We start from the raw sequence: 12,082 nt of genomic DNA, 5'->3' as shown, positions 1-12,082 counted from the left end.
CGATCCAGAAATTGATAAGACTTTCCTAAGAAGAAGAAACTTACATAAAGCATTTCAAGCAGTACAAGAATCTTCAGAGATGACTGACAAACTATTGAAGGATTACGCAGCACCTTATGCACGAGGGGTTCGGTCTAGCATCACTCGACCACCAATCGAAGCCAACAATTTTAAAATCAAGCCTGTAGTGATCCACATGGTTCAGCAGAATCAATTTGGAGGAGGACCGTACGATGATCCAAACCATCACTTAGAGCTTTTCTACGAGATTTGCGGTACTATGAAAGTGAACGGGGTCCCTCCAGAATCAGTAAGATTGCTTCTTTTTGGATTTTATCTGAAAGATAGAGCCAAGCAGTGGCTAAATTCTCTTCCAGCAAACAACATAACGTCTTGGGAGCAGTGTGAGCAGAAATTTCTGCACAAATTCTACCCACCAAGCAAAAATGCTCACATGAGGAATTTGATCGCAAGCTTCAAACAGATAGAGTCAGAATCATTATTTGAAGCCTGGGACAGATTCAAAAGTATACTGAGACAGTGCCCCCATCATGGCCTTGAGAAATGGTTGGTTCTACACATATTCTACAATGGAATCAACTATCACACGAAGGTATCCCTCGATTCTACATCAGGAGGAGCATTAATGAACAAGAGCCTTGATGAAGCTGAAGAGATCATAGAGAATGTGGCATAGAACCACCATCAGTGGGCAACCGAAAGATCTGGTAGTTCTTTCTCATGGAATCCAATAAAGGCGTCAGGAAAATTCGACGTAGATGCAGTCACACTCATGTCTGCAAAGCTGGATGCTCTGAACAAGAAGTTTGAGGCCATGGGAAATAACATAGCCAATGAAATAGTTTGTGTTTGCAAAACTTGTGGAAGTACGGATCATGCTCAAGATACTTGCCCCCTAGGGCCAATACAAGTACAGATAAACCAACATGAGTAATGCGATGTGATAGTTAGTTACAACCAGAAGTAAAACAATCCGTACTCCAACACATATAACCCTGGATGGAGGAACCGCCCAAATTTCTCATACCGAAATAATCAGGACCAAGGACCAGTAAAACAAAGCTATCAACCTGGGCAATAGAGCTACCCATCTGGACAACAAACTTATCAACAGCAACCTTCGCAACTATCCAGAATCAAAAAGATGCTCGAAGAAGCTCTCTCAGAGCAAAAAGAGATGAAGAATGAGATCAAGCAATTGACTCAAAGATTAGAAAATTCAGAAAAATATCAGAAGATGCAAGACAGGCAGATAGCCCAAATAGCCCAGTCTTTTTCAAGAGCACAGGGAACATTTCCAAGAAAGCTCGATATAAACCCGGTGGAACACTACAACCGAATCGAGCTGAGAAGCGGACGAACTTTGGGAGACCCCAAATCACTACTCAGAAAGGACCTAACTCAGAGGAAGAGCCCTCTCCCCTAATGCCCAATCAGATCCAGAACAGGGATAGAAAGGAGATCACCAAGAAAGTTGAAGGAACTCTTCAAATTTCCCCACAAAGTTAGACAATCCCTTTCCCTCAGGAACTGATAACATCCCAAAAGGATGAAGAGTTCAACTGATTCCTGAAGAAGATTAAGGAAATTCACATAGAAGTACCTCTAATAGATGCACTTCACTAAATGCCGAAGTTCACAAAATTTTTAATGGGTATTTTATCTAACAGGAGGCAGAAGGGCGACTTCGAGACTGTAGCATTAACAGAAAATTACAGCGCTCTACTTATGGTAAATATTCCACCGAAACTTCAGGATCCAGGGAGCTTTTCCATACTTTGTAAAATTGGGTCTAAACTCATACAGAAGGCTTTCTGTGACTTGGGAGTTAGTGTTAGCCTACTTCTGTACTCGTTATGTAAGAAGCTAGGACTCCAGAACATTAAACTGACTACTATGACATTGCAGTTAGCTGACCATTCATGTAAATACCCTATGGGAATAGTGGAAGATGTGCCAGTAGAAGTAGACGGATGCATCATCCCCACAAATTTTATTATCCTGGATATGGAGGAGGATCCCAAGATACCGATCATCCTTGGAAGACCATTCCTTGCCACAGTTGGAGCCCTCATTGATGTGAAAAGTCACAAGTTATCCTTGAAGATCGGCAAAGAAAGGATTGAATTTAATTTATCTGATTCTTCTATTTGCACCCCCTCTTCTCAGGGAAATTCTAGCAAGATGAACATACACAAAGTCGAGGAGTGCAGTTTCCATGAGATGTCCCCTCCAGTGAGCAATAAGAAGTACATTTGTCCTTCACGAGTGAAACTAAAGGTGCAGACTGGAGCATTAACCCTAGGAGGAGAGCCATGCTTCCATGGGTTTAGTCCACACTAACTGAAATGGGGTCGAGCTAAATACCTAAAACAAGCGCTTCTTGGGAGGCAACCCAAGGGGTTTTCATTTTAGTTCATCATGCCATTTATCGTTTTATTTCTCTAGTAAGTTCAAGTTGAGTACTTTTATTATTTCTTTATTTTTGGGTATTCATTTTCAGGATGTGCAGAGCCTCCATGAGCTGGCAGTGAGCATTTTATGGGCGTGGAGGCGTTAGAGGAACCAAAATGGTGGAAGGCGAGTCACAGTGCGATTAAAGGAGTCGGCCGTGTGACCCCGCACGGTTGTGCGAAGCCAACAGAGGGACAAAGGCCATGGGCTGTGCAACCTTGCACGGCTGTGTGGCCTATGCAGAGAAGAGAAAGACACTGGCCGTGCCAATTGGCACGGCCGTGCAAGAAGACCAGTGGAGAAAGAGACATTGGCCGTGCCAATTGGCACTGCCGTGCGATCAATGCAGAGAAGAAGAAGGCACGGGCCATGCCAATCGGCACAGCTGTGCGACTTTGGCCGAGGGGAGAAGAGAGGGGGCTGTGCCAATTGGCACGGCGGTGCAGAAAAGCCTACCTACCCGGTCGTGTCTATAAGATACGGTCGTGCCCCTACCCGTGTGCGCCGCCCACTCCTCTAAAAAGCCCTATTTCCATCTCCTTCTCTCCCAAAAGTTTTCTCCTTCCCACTACTCCTCATCTAACCCTAATCCCCACCTCTAGAGTTCATTTTCACTTAGATCTACATCTAGATCTAACACTTCATCAAGCCACAAATCCGGAAAGAGAGAAGCAACTCCCCTATTTTCCTTCCTTCTCCTCCTCTCCCATCCTCAAGATCCATCTCCACAAGAAATTCCTCAAAGCCTTGCACATCATGTCATAGATCTTGAAGAGACTTTGTTGAGGAAGTGATGGATCTGGCGAAGGAGATGCGCCGGGAGGCGACAAAGGCAAAGGGAAGACTTCTTCTTCAAAAGGCAAAGGAAAAAGGGTGGCACGCGACGAAGGTAATGAAAATGAGTTTAATATTATTTTTAGAAATCATGAACATAAAGCTAGATATGATATCCTTGTCGCTAGAAAAATTATATGCACTAGATATATGGATCCTACTACTTTGGATATGCTAGGAATTAGGAATGACGTAAATTGGATGATTAGTTCTATAGACTTGAATGATATTATATACACTCATTCATTGACTTACCCCCTCATAGTCCTTGAATTTTTGAGCTCAATTGATATTAAATTTTCATCTGAGGATGACTACGTAGGGGTTATAACTTTTAGGATGATGAATAAAGAATTCGGTGGACTTTTAGTGATTTTAATAATTGTTTTGGTTTACCCATTGGTGGTGCCCATGGATTTGATGATGAGATTAGATGGAATGAATTTTGGACGTCAATAACTGGATCAAAGGACCCTTACAAACCCTCTAGAGCTAAGGCATCCCGCATGAAAAACCCGACCTTTAGATACCTTCATCGAGTGATGAGCAAAATGATCTTTGGTCAAGGAGAGAGTGATGGGGTGGTTAGAAAGGTAGAGCTCTATTCTCTTTGGGCGATGTTGAATAAAGTGGATTTTGATTCCGGATTTAATTTCTTAAAAAAATTTGTTGAGAGCAGCTAAAGCGTCTTTGGGGATGATAGTGTTTGGTGGATTGATCACCCAAATAGCATTCAATCTAGGTTGTGAGTGTTAGCTAGAGCCCTAGAGCCAATCATTTGATGATTGTATTATGGACTTATTGTATCATATTCTTATATTAATAAAGATATTTGTTTGGTTATTATACTTACTTGTATTGGTGCCAAATAAACTAAGTATAATAACGTCCTTGAGTAGAAGGTTCTTACCTATATCAATTGATTGGTTGAATCGATAGTGAGATGATATAGGGAACACTACTCTAAATCATTCCTAGTCGAGTATTAACATTCAGGGACAATGTTAATGCAATAAGACTAGCATGTAGGTCAACTCGACGACTTGATCTCACAAGTCATGGATATAGGGATATCAAGTTGACATATGGGTATATATTAAAAAATGTATACTGAATGACCCGCCATGAGAAAGTATCATGGATCGTTATATGAGTGTCATATACTTTCTCATGTGGCTATTAGTATGATTATTAGTCCTTAGACCTGAAGTCACCATGGTTCCCTACATAAGGAGTTATGTACTTTGGTTTCGTCAAACGTCACCCGTAACTGGGTGGACTATAAAGGCGATTACTGGGTATGTAACAAATTATGCGGAGGGATGTGAGTGATGTAGATGGGATCTATCCCTCCTATATGACGGGAGAGACATCGATATTCTTAATAGAGTGAGACCACGAAGTGCATGGCCATGCCCAAATGAGTCAATATGAGATATTGAGCTCATTTGATTCAGTGAGTCTACTTGGAGTTCAGGATTTAGATTGATCAGAGGATGACACGGTCTATGCCTCACATTGATCAATCTAGATGTCTAGGATAGAAGGACACTTGTCATATATTGTGAGGAGTCACAATTAGTAGTCACAAGGTGTTGTTGGATCTCAACATTCTTGTAACTTGGGTAGTAATGATGTATTGCTAGATACCGCTCATTACTTATGCTTCTAAATGAGTTTAGGGGCATTGCCAACGTTACAAGAACTTATTGGGTCACACACAAAGAACAAGTGGATGGAGATTAGGTTCATATGATGAACCAAGATGATTAGATTCATTTGATGAATCAAATTGGATTAAGAGTAATCCAAATTGGGCTAATTGAGTTAGACTCAAGTTGATTCATGTATTCAATGAGTCTAATTTAGATTATGACTCATTAAATCAACTTAATTTAATGAATTAGATTCATTATATTAAGTTGGCTTGAATCAAATGGTTGGATTAGATCAACCATGGGAGAGATTTGGTCAAGTTTGACTTGACTTGAGAGGAAGATGGAGAGTCAAGTTTGACTTGGCTATTTGCCACATCATTAGTGAGTTGACAAGATGTGGGCCAATGATGATGCTCCACATCATCATGGTTACATATGTGTGCCACATCATGGAGGTTACAAATCACCTCTTAATAGCCTCCACATTTAATGTGGAGGGAGTTACAAACCTCATGTGGCCGGCCACACTAATGGTGGAGAGTTTTATTTTTCATTTTGTGAATTAACTCTCATTCACTTCATCTCCTTCCTCTAGCTAATCTCTTCTCCCTCTCCTCTTTCTTGGCCGTGAGTTTCAAGGAAGAAACAAGGTGAGTGGTTTTGAGTTTCATGAAAGAAAATAGAGTGATTGTCACATAGAAGAAGAAGAAGAAGAAGAAGAGTGTTCTTGTATTTCATCTTCTCTATTTTTCTTTCCAATCCCATCCGAGAGCCCTAGAAAGTGCTAGCACACTTGGGGTGCTCTTTTCTCCATCCTTGAGTGTTAGAGAACACATCTTGTTTGTGTGGATATCACTAGAGAGTTGTCTACGTTGACAACTTCGAGATCCGACGTACCTTGGACTTGCGGGATTGCGAAGGGCACGCATCAAAGGTATAAAATGTTTTTCCTTTGTAGATCTACTGTAGATCGTTGTTTGAAACTCGTACTCGTATTTTTGAAAGTTTTCTACGCACGGATCCAATTGCTAAGGGGTTTCGGGGTTTCCGCGACGCGAAAAAGCGGTTTTCGCGGCCCGAAAAACCCAACAGTGGTATCAGAGCCACGTGCGAAGCTTGTACGAGTTTAGTTTTTGTTTTTATGAAAAAAATTCAGTTCTGTGATATTCTGTAATTTTATGGTTTTTAGAGTTTTTATGGGTATTTTTCTCGTAGAAGCGAAGCACAAGTGTTTCGGCACTTGTAGGCTTCGACTACCGAGAAGAATTTTCCAAAACGGCAAAGTTTCGCCCCAAAATTTTTGGGGACAGCGGGCTAAGGCGCTCTTGGATCGCTTAGGAGCAACTCGCGATGGTTAGATCGCGGGTAGGGGTACTGCCCCTAACCCCGCAAGGGGATTTGCTCCGCGATTGCGCTCGAAATCGCTAATCGGGACCGCCGAGAAAAATTTACTCATAAAATCTGTAAAATTATAAAAAAAATTACAGAAAATTATTAAAATATATAATTTTGAATTATATATTAATTTTGTGATAGTCATGGCCCAAAAAGACCCAATGTGATTGGATTTGTGTTGTAATTCATAATACGGCCTGCGTGCCGTCATGTGATGTGTGTGCTGTATTTTGATTCGCGACCTGCGCGTCGTGCCTTCTATTTTATTCTTGTTGTAAATTAGATTTAGACTCGAATGTAACTCGAGTTTCTAAAATTGTAATGTACAAAATTGGAGCGGTGGAAGATCCACTCAAGACGGAGTTACGAGGAAGGCGCGAGCAACACAAGGTGGTCAAAAGGAAGGAGCTTGAGAAGCTATTGACCTTAGGTTGACCATCCGATCTTCTCATTGGCTTGAGAAGATCGTAGTAGGGCCATGACATAAACACAAAATTTAATTAATTGCTTGTGTATATATGATGCATGTTTAAGTAATTAATTAGTGCCTAACGATTAGATTAGATCTAAATCGTGCACATGATGCACTCTTTGATTAGATTAGATCTATCGAGTATATGATACGCATCATCGTTTAGATTAGATCTAAAACGCGTCAACTCGTAATGCCTACCATGCCGTGATACCTACCACTACCTCGATCGCATGTTGTTGCTGAATCTGCCAAAGCAGAGCAACACATACTATCTTGGTAGGGTACGGAGGGACAATCTTGGTCCCGCCTATCAACGCATGGGTGAGTACAACTCAATTAGATTGAGTATTCCTAGTTAACTCGATTGGATCGAGTATAACTATAGGCATTCTTCCAATAGTTGGAAAGATAGCTCAAAATCACATATATATTAACTCTCGGGCGTATTAGCCAAAGCTAACTCGAGTTTTAATATAAATGCGGATTTTGATCCTATAAACAAGAGTTGCATAGAGATGTAATTGGTAATCGTTACCTACCGATCATACTAAGTCTTGGGCGTATTAGCCAAAGCTAACTCAAGGGTTAGTATGATGTGGATCTTGTCCCACATGAATTATAGAATTCAGTGGGAGCATTATTTAGTTAAAGGCCTAATTAAATGATTAAGAATATGATACTTATTTCTGCATTTATTTCTGTTGTAGAATTGCCATGACGTCGAACACGAACATCTTCTCTCTACGTTCTGTCCTTAAGAAGGACAAGCTCAACGGAGCAAATTTCCTGGACTGGTACAGGAATCTGAGAATAGTTCTCACTCAGGAACGTAAACTGTACGTTCTAGAGCAGCCCATTCCGGAGGCTCCTCCTGCCACTGCCACACGATCAGACCGTGATGCTTACAAGAAGCATCAAGATGACGCATTAGATGTGTCCTTTCTTATGCTCGCGACCATGAACTCTGAGCTTCAGAAGCAACATGAGTTGATGGGCGCTTACGATATGGTTGAACATCTTTGTCACCTATATCAAGGACAAGTAAGGCACTGGAAGAGGAACTCCAAAGAATACCTGGAAGATCTTAAGAAGAAGAGAAATAAGATTTCTACTTCAGGTATACATGTTATAGAAGTCAACCTCTCTATTTCTTCATCGTGGGTATTAGATACCGGATGTGCTTCGCACATTTGTACTAATGTACAATCGAAATAGCAGGGCATTGACGAAGGTGAGATAGACCTATGAGTAGGCAATGGAGCACGGGTTCTTGCTATTCTGTAGGAACTTACCATCTATCTCTTCCCTCGGGCTTGTACTAGAATTAGATGATTGTTGTTATGTGCCTTGACTAAGAATATAATTTCAGTTTCTTGTTTGGACAAGAAAGGATTTTCGTTTATAATAAAGAACAAATGTTGTTCCGTCTATTTAAACGATATGTTCTATTGTAGTGCACCTCTGATAAACGGACTCTATATTCTAGATCTTGAGAGCCCTATCTATAACATAAATACCAAGAGGTTCAAGTCAAATGACATGAACCAAACCTACCTCTGGCACTGTCGCTTAGGTCATATAAATGACAAGCGCTTATCCCAGCTCCATAAGGATGGTTTGCTGGACTCATTTGATTTAGAATCATATGAGATATGCGAGTCATGCCTACGAGGCAAGATGACCAAGACTCCCTTTAGTGGGCACAACGAAAGAGCGACTGATTTGTTAGGACTCATACATAGTGATGTATGTGGCCCTTTCAATGTTGCTGCTAGAGGCGGTTATAGGTGCTTCATCACGTTTACTGATGACTTCATTAGATATGGTTATGTGTACTTGATGACACATAAGTCTGAATCCTTTGAAAAGTTCAAAGAATTCAAGAATGATGTACAGAACCAGCTTGGCAAGAGTATTAAGATACTTCGATCCGATCGAGGTGGAGAATACCTTAGCCATGAGTTCCGTGACTATCTAGCTGAGTGTGGGATTCTGTCTCAACTCACTCCTCCTGAAACACCACAGTGGAATGGTGTATCCGAAAGGAGGAATCATACCCTATTAGATATGGTACGATCTATGATGAGTCACACAGATCTTCCGACATACCTTTGGAGCTATGCTCTAGACACGACAACTTTTATACTCAACCGAGTTCCATCCAAGGCCGTGATAAATACACCACATAGGATATGGACTGGGAGAGATACCCAGGTGTCTTTCATGAGGATTTGGGGTTGTGAGGCTTACGTTCAACGTCAAGTCTCAGACAAGTTAGGACCCAAATCCGACAAGTGCTACTTTATTGGATATCCCAAGGAAAGTAAGGGATATTACTTCTACATTCCCAGTCAGCACAAGGTAGTTGTGGCAAAGACTGGGGTCTTTCTAGAAAGGGACTTTGTTTCTAGAAAGACTAGTGGGAGCGCGTTCGATCTTGAAGAAGTTCAAGATGCGAACAATAGCACTGATGCCTCGATGGAAGTTGAACTGGAACCACAAAGTGTTGTGGATGATGTTGTTCCACAAAGAGTTGAGGAACAACAACCAATTCAAGTAGACATACCTCTTCGCAGGTCTGATAGGGTACGTCGTCAGCCTGAGAGATACTCATTTCTCTTGTCTGACCATGATGACATTGTGCTCATAGATGATGAGCCTACCACCTATCAGGAAGCTGTGATGAGACCAGATTCCGAGAAATGGCTAAAGGCCATGAGATCCGAGATGGAATCCATGTACACCAACCAAGTATGGACTTTGGTTGATCCACCTGAAGGGGTAAAACCCATTGGGTGCAAGTGGGTCTTTAAGAGAAAGACTGACATAGATGGACTTATCTATAAGGGTCGCTTGGTAGCTAAAGGTTTCAAGCAGATTCATGGTATTGACTATGATGAAACCTTTTCTCCAGTAGCGATGTTTAAGTCCATTCAGATCATGCTTGCTATTACAGCCTACCATGACTATGAGATATGGCAGATGGATGTCAAAACCGCGTTTCTTAATGGAAACCTACTCGAGGATGTGTACATGACACAACCTGAGGGTTTTGTAGATCCACGACATACTAGCAGAGTATGCAAGCTGCATAGGTCCATTTATGGACTAAAGCAAGCTTCTCAGAGCTGGAATCTTCGATTCGATGATGCGATCAAACAGTTTGGTTTCATCAAGAACGAAGATGAGCCTTGTGTCTACAAGAAGGTTGTAGGGGATATAGTTGTCTTCCTCATATTGTATGTGGATGACATACTACTCATTGGAAAGGACATCCCTATGCTTCAGTCTGTCAGGACCTGGCTAGGGAGTTGCTTCTCAATGAAGGACTTAGGTGAGACATCCCACATTCTAGGGATTCAGATCTATAGAGATAGATCTAAGAGATTGCTTGGCCTAAGTCAGAGTACATACATTGACAAGGTACTCCTACGGTTTGTCATGCAGAACTCCAAGAAGGGATTTCTGCCGATGTCACATGGCGTGAGTCTTTCGAACACTCAAGGTCCCTCTTCTAGAGAGGAGAGAGACCGTATGGATCAGATCCCTTATGCCTCAGCCATAGGATCGATCATGTATGCCATGCTATGTACTCGACCTGATGTCTCGTATGCTTTGAGCATGACGAGCAAATACCAGTCAGATCCAGGTGAAAGTCACTGGATAGCGATCAAGAATATTCTTGAGTACTTAAGAAGGACTAAAGAATATTTCTTGGTATATGGAGGCAATGATGAGCTAGCTGTAAAGGGTTACAGTGATGCTAGCTTCCAGACCGACCAGGATGACTATAGATCGCAGTCAGGGTTCGTATTTTGCATTAATGGTGGTGTTGTCACCGGTGGAAGATTTCAAGTCGGACACGTGGCTAATTCTACAATGAGTACATTCGCATCGAGGCAAGAAAGGAGGCGTTGGATCCAAGTTCATCAGAACTTGGGGTGGCTCTTAGCATTCGACCCCATTGAGCTCTATTGTGACAACAATGGAGCTATAATGAAGGAACCTCGCTCACACCAGCGGACCAAACACATACTACGGCGCTTCCATCTCATTCGAGAGATCATCGAAAGAGGAGATGTGAAGATTTGCAGAGTACCTACAGAGGCTAACATCGCAGATCCCTTGACCAAGGCTTTGGCACAGAGGAAGCATGATGGTCACACTAGGTCATTGGGGCTTAGAGCCTACACTGATTGGCACTAGTGCTAGTGGGAGATTGTTAGCTAGAGCCCTAGAGCCAATCATTTGATGATTGTATTATGGACTTATTGTATCATATTCTTATATTAATAAAGGCATTTGTTTGGTTATTATACTTACTTGTATTGGTGCTAAATAAACTAAGTATAATAACGTCCTTGAGTAGAAGGTTCTTACCTATATCAATCGATTGGTTGAATAGATAGTGAGATGATATAGGGAACACTACTCTAAATCATTCCTAGTCGAGTATTAACATTCAGGGACAATGTTAATGCAATAAGACTAGCATGTAGGTCAACTCGATGACTTGATCTCACAAGTCATGGATATAGGGATATCAAGTTGACACATGAGTATACATTAGAGAATGTATACTGAATGACCCGCCATGAGAAAGTATCATGGATCGTTATATGAGTGTCATATACTTTCTCATGTGGCTATTAGTATGACTATTAGTCCTTAGACCTGAAGTCACCGTGGTTCCCTACATAAGGAGTTATGTACTTTGGTTTCGTCAAACGTCACCCGTAACTGGGTGGACTATAAAGGCGATTACTGGGTAAGTAACAAATTATGCGGAGGGATGTGAGTGATGTAGATGGGATCTATCCCTCCTATATGACGGGAGATACATCGATATTCTTGATAGAGTGAGACCACAAAGTGTATGACCATGCCCAAATGAGTCAATATGAGATATTGAGCTCATTTGATTCAGTGAGTCTACTTGGAGTTCAGGATTTAGATTGATCAGAGGATGACACGGTCTATGCCTCACATTGATTAATCTAGATGTCTAGGATAGAAGGACACTTGTCATATATTGTGAGGAGTCACAATTAATAGTCACAAGGTGTTGTTGGATCTCAACATTCTTGTAACTTGGGTAGTAATGATGTATTGCTAGATACCGCTCATTACTTATGCTTCTAAATGAGTTTAGGGGCATTGCCAACGTTACAAGAACCTATTGGGTCACACACAAAGAACAAGTGGATGGAGATTAGGTTCATATGATGAACCAAGATGATTAGAT

General features: G+C 41.5%; 1 pseudogene; it reads right to left on the bottom strand.

Annotated features, from left to right (window-relative positions):
- Window positions 1-446: 446 nt before the first annotated feature.
- Window positions 447-558, bottom strand: LOC122054387 (annotated as a pseudogene).
- Between the last annotated feature and the right edge of the window lie 11,524 nt (window positions 559-12,082).

The sequence above is a fragment of the Zingiber officinale genome, chromosome 3A (genome assembly GCF_018446385.1).
Source record: "Zingiber officinale cultivar Zhangliang chromosome 3A, Zo_v1.1, whole genome shotgun sequence".
In the NCBI taxonomy this organism is placed as follows: Eukaryota; Viridiplantae; Streptophyta; class Magnoliopsida; order Zingiberales; family Zingiberaceae; genus Zingiber; species Zingiber officinale.
Note: the sequence above shows the minus strand (reverse complement) of the source record. Positions and strands in the feature narration are given on the sequence as shown.